General features: G+C 30.9%; 1 long non-coding RNA gene across 1 annotated transcript; it reads right to left on the minus strand.

The window, feature by feature from the left end:
* Positions 1-5,280: 5,280 nt before the first annotated feature.
* LOC141615162 (uncharacterized) lies at positions 5,281-7,989 on the minus strand. The gene is made up of 3 exons (XR_012529677.1): positions 7,724-7,989; positions 7,250-7,315; positions 5,281-5,610 (listed from the first exon to the last, which is right to left on the minus strand). It is a non-coding gene; the product is annotated as an uncharacterized LOC141615162 (long non-coding RNA).
* Between the last annotated feature and the right edge of the window lie 3,615 nt (positions 7,990-11,604).

Here is an 11,604-nt window from a genome sequence, read left to right on the forward strand (position 1 = left end):
TGTAGAGAGATAAGGAAGATATTACCAGATGAATAGTGATTCTTAGGTTAAATTGTGGATCCTTTACTCAATGAGAGTAGAGGAGTATTTATAGACTTTCACCTTTTGTCACGTAGTGGCCAAGTGGCCAAGTGGCTAGCAGGTGGAAAGACTGATCTACCCTCGGCCGAGGGACCCATGGCAGGCCGACGAGCCCTGTTGGCTCACCGCCGAGGGGTCTTGGATATGAGTTCGCGGATGTGTGCCTCGGCTGGCTGGTTGCCCCCGCCGGGACCCATCTGACAGGCCGACAGGCCTCGTCGGTTAGGCTGCCTAAGCCGTTGACTTGCTGTGGATGTCTTTGACCTTGCTCAATATGTTGACTGGTCAGCGGGTGCAGAATATGCCCCATCAATATTTATGAAGGTCTTATTCATTTATTAATACTTTTTTAAAAAGTAATTTAATTGGTGTATATTTGTCAAACAAAAAATATTGTAAAATTACTTACGGAATCATTATGTTGCGACAGTAGCGTTATAGATTGTATAGTGATATGATACAAAATCATAGGAAGTAAAACGCAATTTTTGTAAAGTCACGTGTTTCTACACCCTTCTTACTTTCCAATGTAAGATCCAAACATCCATATCAATAAAAAATTCTAGACTTTAATACATTTCAAACATCCATATCAATGTTGATCTTATGTAGGACACTGTATTAGTTATTGAGGGTTAAAATAATCGATGTTCAGTATTAGTTATACTATCCCCATCTCAAGAACATTTATTTAAACATGCTTAAAAGAAAATAAACTATAAAGCCACGGTAAAAACTATTTTATACACTCTATATCTACTCAATACAAAAGAATATCAGAAGTCCATATAATTTAAAAAATATCCATAGTAAGAGTGAAATTTTATTGTTGATGTTGCTAATTGCGATAAATCAATTCATCGTCAAATGACTTCCCTTTATTGTTTCATGTAAAAGAAAATAGTAGAAAGTCAGATCACGACCTCTATCGGAATTGAGCAATTATATCAAAAACTTCATAACCCATAATATCAAGTGTACCTACATGAAAAAGATAAAAAGAGTATTAGAGAACTTGACAAATCAAACAGCTTAAAATTTAGAGGGAAGGGGAACGGATGATATAAATAACAATATAACTCTTGAGTTTTATAGTGTAGTTAGGATTTGTAATACTATGCGAACTTTCAACTTTGCATTACCAATATGTCATTTGTCATATGTAATATACTGCACAAATAAAAATTTCTTAAACAGTTTTCTTTTTCTTTAAATAAAAGTATATAATTTGTAAAAGTTGGATTCTCTTATTCTTTTAGAGTGTTAAGCAGGATAGTACTCATAACACCACAATCGATAATCGATTTTGTTAAATTTTCAAAAAGAAATTTTGTACAAATGAAAATCTCAAAGGAGGTAATCAGCCATATATACTTAGCTATTTTACTCCTATTATACTACACATGAATCTCTACCATTAAAGCAAGAGTAACTCACAAAGTAATATAAATTGGATAGGTGATAGGTGTAAGACTACTGTATCTCTGTAGGCTTTGATCATACTTCCTCCATTCAACTCCACTCTACCATTTTCATTTTTCTACACTATTCACAAATAAACATTCAATTTCAATTTTCTCTCAATACATAAGTGGAAATATATTCATGTGGGATCTTGTTTGATTTGTCTTTACGAGTGCTTTAAAAATATCTAACTTTTATAATTTTTGCAAATACGTAGCTAACGATATTTACCGCGTAAAACACGCGTTGACAAACGTGATAAAATAAAGTGGTAGAGTGGAGTTGAATGGAGGAAGTATATGCTTATGCACAAATTCTCATTTGTGACGGACGCTATCCGTCACAAATAAGAGACGGAGCGAATACATACTGTATTAACAATATGAAGCGGATATTGGGCCCGACTATGTATATTATATATAATATAGATATGACAGCTTGGGGATAAAGCACTGTTTTGCATTTAATGCTCACATGCATAAAAAACTACACCATATCACTCATTTGCCTTTTATGTCAAACCCGTTTCAATCACCATATCACAAACCCTACACCACCATCCTTCACCTTTCTAAAACCTTCTCTTCGTCTATTAAAAATTTCAAAAAAAAATCATATTTACCTTGCACCTCACCATTTGTAACTACCATATAGTATTGAACATAAAACAATTCATCAAAATTTAATTTAAAAACTTAAATCACATAGCCACACCAAAAATGCAAAAAAAGTGGTTGATTTTTTGAACTTGGCTTTTGCGGTTAGTTGATGAAGATTTTGTGACGATGTTGATGAGTCAAGGTTTGTACTTTTTCATTTTTAAATTGTCGTCTTTTAGGGCAATGATTTTGGTGAATGAGTAAAACTTGATTTTCTGACGATGTTGATGAGTAAAATTTGATGTGAATTTAGTTCATAATTTTTCATGATGAAATTGTGTGTCGTTGTTGATATTGAAAGGTTGGGTATTGTATCTTTTAACTTGTTCATGAGATTTTAGAGCAAATTTAGGTCAAAAATTTGAAGGGAATTTGTGTTGGTGTTTAGTAAAGGTTTATATTCTTTATTATTTAAGATGTTGTTTTTGTTGATGATATTTCGGGTGTTGTTGGGGTTGAAAATTTTAGATGAAAATTTTGAATTTAGAAGATTTTAAATGAAAATTTGGAAGATTGTTAGTCTTATTGTTTTTGTTGTTGTTGATGAGATTTTAAGATGTTGTTTTTGTTGATTAGATTTTAAGATTTTGTTGATGAGATTTTAAGATGTTGTTTTTGTTGTTGATTCAATTTTAGATGAAGGTTTTAGTTGATTATGAAGATTAACATAAAATGGCGAGCACAAATACGTCTATAAAACTGACTTCACTAATTTAACATTGCATAAGATGCGTTTTGAAAATTTTATACAATCAGTCATATATGTTACTGTTTTAGCGTACAATGTGACCACCTTTATGAATACAGTGTTACCATTTTAACCAAAGTTTTAAATTTGGTTGCTTTTGTCATAGGTACTGATCTTTCGGGGTGTTCAGACTAAGATGATATCATTTCTTAACAAAACACCATTGTTCAGTTGCGACCATCTGATTATACAATTGTCACCATATCAACTTAGTCTAAACATGGTGACATATAAGTGATTGTTGAAAATGTGACCACCTTAGATGAGGAATGTACCAATGTTATGTTTTAAATTATTCTTAACATGTTAACGTAATAGACTAAACATGGTGACATATATGTGATTGTTCAAAATGTGACCACCTTATCAAAGATATGTACCAATAATATTATGTTTTTTTGGTGTTACAAATTATCCGTAAGATGTTAACATAATATAATAAATATGGTGACTTATATGTGATTGTTGAAAATGTAAGCATGTTTTTACAAATATGTGACCATGTTTGAGGAAGGTACCAATATTATTAACTTGTTAACATAATTGACTAAACATGGTGACAGATATGTGAATGTAACCACTGACCACTACCTTATCTGAGATATGTACCTATCTTAGTCTGATTATACAATTGTCACCATATTAACATATTTAATAAACATAGTGAGTTATATGTGATTGTTGAAAATATGACCACCTTATCAAAGATTTGTACTTATGTTTTAGGAACGTATAAATATTATTAACTTGTTAACATAATTGATTAAACATGGTGACATATATGTGAATGTGACCAACTTCGCACATCTTTTGGTCGTGTTCCAAATGTTATTATCTGAATATGCACACAAAGGAGAATGTGTCACAATATTACCATCTTAGTGTGTAAGAACATAAGCTAACATGGTTACATTTTGACATATTGTCTTATGTCACCACATTTCTACATAAATGTTGCCACTTATTTGTTGACATTTTTAAGACCAATTAAGCATTGTTATTATAGTTACATTTCAGCCTAAGATGATATTATTTTACTTAGGGTCGTAACATTTATGGTACACATTCTGTAAAGTGGCAACACATACTTACTAAGATGGTAACAATTTTAACACAAACTCACATGTCAGCATGTTCATTCATATATGTTATCATTATAAGATTCATTTAAATAAAAACAAAACTAATTATAGATGGTTACATTTATTGACTTAGATAATAACATTTTACACAAACTTTCATGTCACCATCTCAATGGATATATGTGTTCATTATAAGTCTCTATTCAAATTCAATCACATCTTCTTTGTACAGTTAGATTTTAATGGTATAACTAAGATGGTAACATTCTACTTATTAACTGGTTACATTAAATGTTAATGTGTAAACATTTGAAGTTTATATGCTGATAATGTGTTCATATTTACCAGCAACGAGACATTGGCTATGTTAGTGGCACATATTTGTCCCTTAATATGGACGAAGATCAACCAACCACAGAGCTGTGGGGCGCATGCTATTATTGACCATATATATTGTAGAACAACGGGCGCAATCAATGTAAAAAAAAAGGAACTTGGGAAAGAAGAAGGCTAGGAAAGGGACTAAAATGCGGGCAACTAACAGTTCCGCGTACAATGTTTTCCCGTGTCTGAAATAAAAGGCGTAAAAGGGCATTAGGGTATATGATAACAATCCGACCACATTTTGGGGAAAACGTTTTAGGTAGTACATGTTGTATAGTGATGTAAGGTTATTATAACATTATCAGCGTACGTTTTGTAATCACAAGTGCTCAAATTGTTACTATCTCACACTGGTATATGACTAAGTTTAACTAAATATGTTACAATTTCACTCCAGTATGTCACCAATTTAGCTAAGTATGCTATCATTTTGGAAACCATTTCAGACTACCAGTAGAATTTAAATGGTAACACTAAACTCTCCATGGTAACATTAGAAATTAAAAGAAGTATGTAGTATTTTACTACTGATGTGGTTACATATTAGTATCTTTTATTAACATTATGTTATGTTACCATTTAAAATAAATCTGTTAACAACTAATTACAATTTTATATACATTCTCAAATGTTAACAATGTACTCTCTTATGGTAACATTAGAAATTAAACGAACAAATTTTGTAGTATTTAAAAACTGAAGGTAATATACTACTATAGCTTAAATGGTAACATTGTATTCTCTTATGGTCACATACTACTCTTTGAATATTTTATAATTTTAGTGGTCATAAATTTGATAAAAATTAAGACATTTTTAGATGTTTATGATGACATAGTTACAATTCGAAAAAATGCGCACATTTAAATAGATAACGATGACATTTATAATTATTAAGGTGGTCACAAAACAAACATTGTCTTAGATGTCTAACCAGAGGTACTAAAATTCTGTTCTAAGATAACATATCCCCAAACAAACCACCAAGTACTAAACATAAGTTTTATTACAAACTGATTGTTAAACAGATAATAGTCCAAGAATGGCCTCTGCCTCCTTCATTTTTTTCTTGGCAACACCCTTTGGAGGACCTCCAATTTCTTTGTTGTTTGCACCTCCAACTGCTTCGAGGTTTGTCTAACGTCGGACTTTGTTTTGTCCATTTTTAGGTGCTGCGTTTGCATACGAATTTCTGCGAAATGAGTATGAAACTTTACCATTACTTTACATTAAAAGTGCCCTTCAAACAAAATATATGGCAACACATTCTTATTAATCTATGGTAACATTTAAAATATGGTTATATTTCGAGACTTAGGTGGTACCATTTTCATTTGTCGCCATGTTTATTAATAGATGTTACCATCATAACATTCATTCACACATTCTTACTAATACAACAACATTTCATACAGGGGTACATTTCGACACAAAGATGGTAACATTTTCATATGTCACCATGTTTATTCATAGATATTGTCATTGTAATATTCATTTACACATTCTAACTAACATGATAATATTCCAAACATGGTTACATTTCGAGACAAAGATGGTAACATTTTCATATGTCACCATGCTTGTTCGTAGATGTCGTTATAACATTCATTCACATTCTAACTAATGTGACAACAACTAAAAACGTGGCTACATTTCGAGACTAAGGTGGTAACATTTTTAACACAATTCATATGTCACCATCTTTATTCATAAATGTTATCATTATTATATTTATTCACACATTCTAACTAATATGACAATATTTAAAACAGGGTTACATTTCGAGACTAAGATGGTCACATTTTTAACACAAATCATATGTCACCATGTTTATTCTTATATGTTGTCACTATAACATTCATTCAAATCTAAACAAACATATAGTGTAATGGTTATATGTGTTATCACTAGGTACATTTTTTCCACTAAGGTGGTCACATGTTCAACACTAACACACATGTCATTATGTTTACCCATTTATGTTATCATGTTAAGATCCATTTTAAACTCAAACAAACATTTCTATAATGAGTAAGACACTCAAACATAGATACATTTATCACTAAGGCGGTCACATTTTCAAAACTGACACATATGTCACCATCTTGAGTAATTTATGTTAACATGTTAAGATTCATTTTAAACCCAAATAAACATACACATAAATAACAACACACTCAAACATAGGTACATTTCTCAACTAAGGTGGTCACATATTCAAAACTAACACATATGTCACCATGTTTACTCATTTATGTTATCTTGTTAAGATTCGTTATAAACCCTAATAAACATTTCTATAATGAGCAATATACTTAAACATATGTACATTTTTCAGCTAAGTTGGTCACGTTTTCAACACACGTATATGTCACCATGTTTAGTCATTTATGTTAACGTGTTAAGATTCATTTTAAACTCAAATAAACATAAATATAAATAGCAACACACTCAAACGTAGGTACATTTCTCACAAATGTAGTCACATATTCAACATTACCACATATATCACCATGTTTACTCATTTATGTTATCATGTTAGGATTCATTTTAAACCCTAATAAACATTTATATAATGAGCAACATACTTAAATATAGGTACATTTTTCAGCTAAGTTGGTCACATTTTCAACACACGCATATGTCACCATGTTTAGTCATTTATGTTAACTTGTTAAGATTCATTTTAAACTCAAACAAACATAAATATAAATAGCAACACACTCAAATGTAGGTACATTTCTCAACAAATGTGGTCACATTATCAACACTAAGGTGGTTACATTTTTTCTCGGGTTATGGCAAAAATATATTCCAATTTACAGTCATACCTCTTCCGCGCATATCGGTCTCTTGCTCTTCTTTTTTGTGACAGTAGCTAATGATAACGTTAAGCACTATTACATGACAAGAAAAATGCATTAGTAATACATTACAAATAAATCTATTATTAACCAACAAAATTTGCTAATATTTTTTACAAATAAAACTCCGATCTTGAAACTAAGAATTTTTACAAATAAAACAAAAAATTAGTACATCAAAAAAATTAATAATTAAATCAATGTGAATTTTTTACAAATGATATTGTGAACTAACATTATAACTCCAAACCTCTCTGATTTGGATAAAATTCACATATTTTTTTATCAACAACCCCAAATATACAAATCAAAACACAAAAGATTCAAGCTTTTTAAACATAAATCAAACGAAAACCCAATAAAATTATCAACTTTGAGTAAAAATTAACATAGATATTTAAAGTTTTTGCATAATTAAAAAAAACCAACACAATAATCAACCTTAAATGGAGCTTCGAAGATGGATGATTGTTGTTGAAGATGGAGATGAAGATCGTTGTTGTTGAAGATGAACATCTTGATAATGGAGATGAGATTTGTGAAGCTTTAGGATTTTTACAGAGGGGAAATTAATTGATGATGAAAATGGAGATGTTATCACCTAATTGAAGTTTGTTGATGATGAAGATTGTTGATGATGCCCCTTTTTCTGGCTTCTGGAGAGATGTAGGAAAAAGAAAGATAAAGTGACTTACTGACAATGGACACAAAAGTCTCTAGCTAGCAGCCGTATTACATGGGAAATTGTCCCTTTTTTTATTTATTTTTTATTGTGTAATGTCAAATGATCATTAATTAGCTGGTTGCAGAAAATGGGTCACTTTTTACCATATTAACGTAATATGGTATGTATTCGCCCCGTCTTCACCTTGTGACGGATAGCGTCCGTCACAAGGGAGACTAATTGATATACAAAAGTTAGACAGTTTGTTCTACTGATATTTTTTTATTTAAATATTAATATTTGGTATATAATTTTAAGTGATATACAAAAGTTATAGTCTCTAAATTGTTCGAATATGAAGTTAGTTTCAAATCTAATCTCCCGGGTAAAAATAAAGAAAAACTTGCAAATATGAAAAAATTTGATGCGTCTGCTTATTTTCATTCTTCTACTTATATATTCAAGAAATATATCCAATTAACATAAACAAATCCATATTTTTTCTTTAGTAAATGATACTTCTTATACATCGCCGTACTTCTTATCTTGATATTCGTGCCATCTAATTATGTTGTGGCATAGAAAACTCGGTGGGTGTGTTTGGTCAAACTTTTAAAAGTGTTTTTGGACTAAAAAACATTTTTTGGCCAAACACATCATTATTTAAAAGTTGTAAAAAAAAAAATCAAATGCTAAAAATCCAATTATTTGCCCATAAAATTAGAAGCATCAATTTGGTGCATCTACTTTTGAAAAAACATTTTTAAAAAATTAAGCTTAAAAAACAAATATGTCAAACATGCTCTCATTTAATTACCATAAATTACGAGGGTCAAGATTAATTTGTAATTAATTAGCAAAACTGAAAGTCCTATGTATAATTGAATTGAATTGTTTTGTTTCCATTAGTTCATTGAAATTCTCAAAGAACTTACTACATCATTGAGGCACCAGTACGACGTAATTATGCTGCGAAGAAAAAAGAGATTAATATCAATACCATAAGCAAAAAAAAAAACAAACAATAACATTCTGAATATATAAACGTAAAAAAAAAAACAATAACATTCTGAATATTTAAACGTAAACAAAGCAAACTTAAATGCAATAAGGTAATGACTCTGATTCACTACGTACAAATAATGCATGGATTATATCTATTAAAGAAAAAAAAACTTAATTACTCTTTTAATGTTGATTTATACGTAGAATGAAGTGTATATATACACTAACGATTTTAATGTTTGATTCGATATAGACTTTCTCTGATTGGAGTTATAGTCCTTATTATATTAACACATTAATTATCTCTAAATAATGCAACTTTATCTTTTATTTCCAATTTTTATCTTTTATTTCCAGTTTTTCCTATCCTATTTTTACTGTTTCTAAAAGTTTGGAGACTCTCTAATCGCTCGAAAAAAACTTCCTTTAATAATATAGTTAGATAGATAGACAGATATTGATTAATGGTTAACGGAGTGGTTGACGGAATGGGAGTTGGGGTCCTTAGCCGTAAACTTTAATAGTTGAGTCCCTTAACTGAAAAAAAATGATAGTTTAGGTCTTTTTGTTGGTGATAACTGGGTAAAAAAAAATTAGATGAATATACAATCATTGATGAGGTCAACGTGCATTCATGATAGGATGCACTTATATACACATCCCAATAATTTTTTTAAGAGATAAAGTTTCCATGAAAGAAAAGTTATCTTTTTAGATTAATATTTAAAATTTTTGTTATTTTTTTAGATAAATATTATTATTATAATTAGAGTGTTTTGAAAAAACTTGGAGTTTCTAGAATTGCCTGAATAAAGCCTCTTTTATATATATACTAGATTTAATGCCCGTGCGATGCACGGGCCACTTGTAATATTATGTTTTATAAAAAGCGGATAAACTTGCATTGTAGAGAACTATTACAAATTTCAAGTCCCTTTCTTGAGGAGAATAAATCCAAACTCAGGTCTAATATCGATTAAACTAAGCATCCTAATAAGTTTTATCGAGACTCGAGAAAGATGAACAATTAAAGTTAATTTTTACACAGAATAAATTTAGGGATTTGTCTACCCGGTACCATCGTTTTTAAAAAAGAAAAATGGTAAAAAAAATTATACGATGTAACCTTTTTTTTAATTTAATTCTAAGTTCTGTAAGAATTCAGTTGATGTGACGTTTAGAGTCGACTGTGTCTCTTTAATCGGTAAGTGCTTATTTGCTGTGTTACCCGGACATGGTGTCGAGTGTTGAATACGACTATTTTGTATTTATTTATTTTGTCTTGAACTTATCTTCTGCAGGAGCACTTGTAATTTGTCGAGACTATCTCAAAAAAAAAAAAAAGATTAAAAAGCCTTCCTAATCTATAACCTCTTAAAATACAAGTACTTCTGAAAATATTTCTTAGGAATAGTGCTAACTATTCACTTGTGTGCAAGGCATGTGATGAAACCATTTCTCTCTACACCACTCTTTTACATGGACACGTGGCCCTTTATTCTCCACTCTATTGTTGACCCTTCTACCTTCAACTCTAGACTCTCAGTGTCACCAACCAGTTCTCCTCTTTTCCTCTACGTTATGCCCTTATTTGAACACCACAACATTCCATCTTTCTCCCTCAAACCCTTCATTTTTCTGATCTATTCCTTCATCAATGGGGTAATTAAATTGGATCGGGAAGGCAGTGAGCTTGACTCATACATTATTAAAGGCACTAACAAAGTCGACTGAGGTAATTTCCAATTATCATCTTGCTCATTGTTTTTATATTCTTTTCCATCTAACCATTCCCCCCTTCAATTTAGGAACCGAACGAATTTTTATTCATTTTATACCTGAATTCCGTTTCCGTTTCCAATTTATGTCAATCCGACTGATTTTCATTCTGAGTTACAATCGGTTGATTTATTTATGTTTTCACTTTCTACTTGTCATTTTTTAACCATCGCAGGTTGGGCTTATAGATCAGCTGACAATTGCGTAAATTGTTAAAGTTGTTGCTCACCCATCATTTTGGCTGCAGATTATTGCCCTTATTGTTTCACTGTTGGTATGCTATTCGTATTATTTTTTAACTTAATTTTGATGATTACAACTTGTGAGACTTTACTCTTCATTTGTAAGTTTGATCCTGCTTGTTTTAATGTTTGATATTTTCTGCAAGTGTGTGTAACAGAGTTACGGGTGATGTTTGATGGAGGACTTTTGGTGTTAATGGAATTGGTGGTGAAGGAGTTCAAACTTGATGAGATGATGCCAGTGCACTAAGATGTCAAACGGTTTGGAAGGAGGTTGAGATGATGAGGTAAACAAGCAAATTGTGAAGCTCTTCTTATGCTTATTATGTCCTTCGTAGATTTGTAAGAGCAATGGATTTCAATTTAGTTTCACTTTGATTTGGGAATTTTGAATCACCAGTATCTTGGTTGCAGAAGTAAGTTGGCAAATTGTGAGTCCGAATTAAAAGGGGGGCTTAATTCGTATTCATAACATATGGTGATGGAAGATTATTTATTGGGTCTGTTATACAAATTAGGCGGTTAAAAGATTACATTTGTATTTACTCTCTTCGTTGTCGGTTTCGGGTCATTTGTTTTTGGTTGCTGTACATTAACACAAAAAATTTATTGTGAACAAATTGATTTTGGGG

This window comes from Silene latifolia, chromosome 11, assembly GCF_048544455.1.
Source record: "Silene latifolia isolate original U9 population chromosome 11, ASM4854445v1, whole genome shotgun sequence".
NCBI lineage: Eukaryota > Viridiplantae > Streptophyta > Magnoliopsida > Caryophyllales > Caryophyllaceae > Silene > Silene latifolia.